This window comes from Aplysia californica, unplaced genomic scaffold (genome assembly GCF_000002075.1).
Source record: "Aplysia californica isolate F4 #8 unplaced genomic scaffold, AplCal3.0 scaffold00005, whole genome shotgun sequence".
NCBI classification, from domain to species: domain Eukaryota; kingdom Metazoa; phylum Mollusca; class Gastropoda; order Aplysiida; family Aplysiidae; genus Aplysia; species Aplysia californica.
Window position 1 is genome coordinate 3,298,081 of NW_004797275.1, and position 2,350 is coordinate 3,300,430.

Here is a 2,350-nt window from a genome sequence, read left to right on the forward strand (position 1 = left end):
CCCTCTTTTTCCAAAACAAAACAAAACAAAACAAAACAAAACAAAAAGTGAAAAACAAAATCCTTTTGGCCCTACAGTGTTCTTCTTAATCCCGCTCGAGGCGAAAATCCCCGGGGGAGATATTTTTCCCCAATTTGTTTTTGCTTTTAGCTTGTTTGTTTTCCGTCGGTAATTTCCTGCTCGCACAGCTTCTGTTGTAAATTTAAACCGGCAACATTTCACTTCCTCCCTATCAAATAACGAATTCGTTCGTTCTTGCTCTTCCGCGGTGATTTTTTCAAATCTTATCTGAAATTAAAGGAACAAATTGTAATTCTTTGGTCAGCATCGACAAGTCAGTAGTGACAAAGTTAATGGAAACCGAAAGAATAGAAGCAGCGATTGTCTTTAGGCCATTCCCAAAGGGGAGACATTTCTCGTTCATGCACAGTAGAATTGTAAATGGGCTGATTCCTCATCAATGTCACGCTCATAACTGTGTCTGATCTACAACAGGGAACTGCTGCTTTTTTTCCCTAATCCTCACTATCGTCATTTCCTCTACTTCTTTTGTATGTTTGCCACACTCTTGTTACCCACTATTTCCGGGGTGCCTTGATAGTCGAAACAGATTTTGTGCTGTTGAAGCCAGAGAGGTGAGCAGAGTAAGTCTGATTCCCTGTAAGGACTTCTCAGTTGACATCCACCCCTTGGCGCTCATATGACCGTATGCAGTTACGAGCGCCGTAAAACATCTACTGAAACTAAATAGAAGCAAACATGGGCATGGTTTTGTGATTCTAATGGTCATTGTAGCAACACGACCTACACCATTTAGATCATTTAGAAGGAAGGCTGCTTGCATCTAGCCATTCAAGGCCAACTTTGGCTGAGCGGGATACAGTATCCAAGCAGGCAGACGGAGATATTAAAATTTTGAATTTTTAACACATTCTTCACCCGGGAATAGAACTCGGGCATTCTGTGTTTAACAGCAAATAATCTAACCGTCAAACTATAGACCGACGATTTGGCACAGTCCTGCAGCGAGAGTTCACGTGCTCCCTTTTCGAGAAGGTTTACGTGCCAAGTAGGACATCGAACTTTCCGATCCCGCAAACAACTCAGGGCAGACAATTTTATCGAAGCTCTTACTCGGTTCAGAGAAATACCTGCCTCGTAATACTATTATAGCTACTCTGGGACTCTTAACAAGATCATAATGTCAATGTTTCACTTAGCTTTTTGCTCTCGACGAACAGTAGAACTACATGTGTATCTACTGTGTACCTGTTTGAAAGATCAGATGATTTCTAGGATACCACTACCACAAAGAAGGTGTAGAACCAAAAAACACCCTGATGGGTTTTTCTGTGTCTTTTTTCATAAATGTTTAACCTCTCTCCACTTACTCTCGCCATACCCAGAAATCACACATGTTATTATGTCTGCTTGGGTAATCCTAGAGGAACTTGTTAGATCGTTGTGAATATCCACTTCTGTAGAAATTGAAATCGGCTCTTTTGATCTTCAGCATGTGACTTGGCACTACAGGAGTGTGAACTCGATACTACTTGTTGCATAGAAGCCACGTCTTGACGATACTATTCAAAGGCGATATCTATAGAGAACTTCGGGATCTTGATGTCAAATAACAACATATGCAGTACTGCAATCAAAATTTGCAACGGTCAAAAGTCGTACCATAGCGTAATTCGACTTCGAACTTTTCAGAAAATAAAATGCAAGGTTTCGAATATCGAATGACGTCACGGAACGCAAGCAATGCCTTCCAGCTTCGGCCGAGTTCCATAGCCAGCATACGTCTCGCATAAACCGCTGAGCTGGCAGATTTTAATTAGACACACGTGATCTGGGGTGTCCGGAGGTGAGTCTGGCTCCTCCTTTAGCCCACACACCGCAGCCTGGCCTTAATTAGCATACGCGTCGATCTGCATTAACCAGATGAAGCTAAAAACCATGACAGACAATAATATTTTCTTTGAACATTTGTATTAACCGCAGTCTACGTAGCCATAGCGTCTGTCCATCTTGTACGTATAGCATGTGGTTATAATTCCTTTAGAAAGCAGGTGCCTCCGGCTGGTTGTTTCGCTGTTGATGCTGCAAGCTGTCGTGAATCATTATCCGCCCCCTCGCCATGTACGATTACGAGAAGATAAGATAAGGTAAGAACTTATTATCCTCAAGTAAACCTTTTTCTCACAGATTCTGACAGGGACAATTTACTACGAGGACCCCTACGATGGAAATAACGCAAAGAAAATAATAATACAATGTAATATAAATTTGAAGTAATTCTGCCTATTCTGAATCTCTCTCTCTCTCTCTCTCTCTCTCTCTCTCTCTC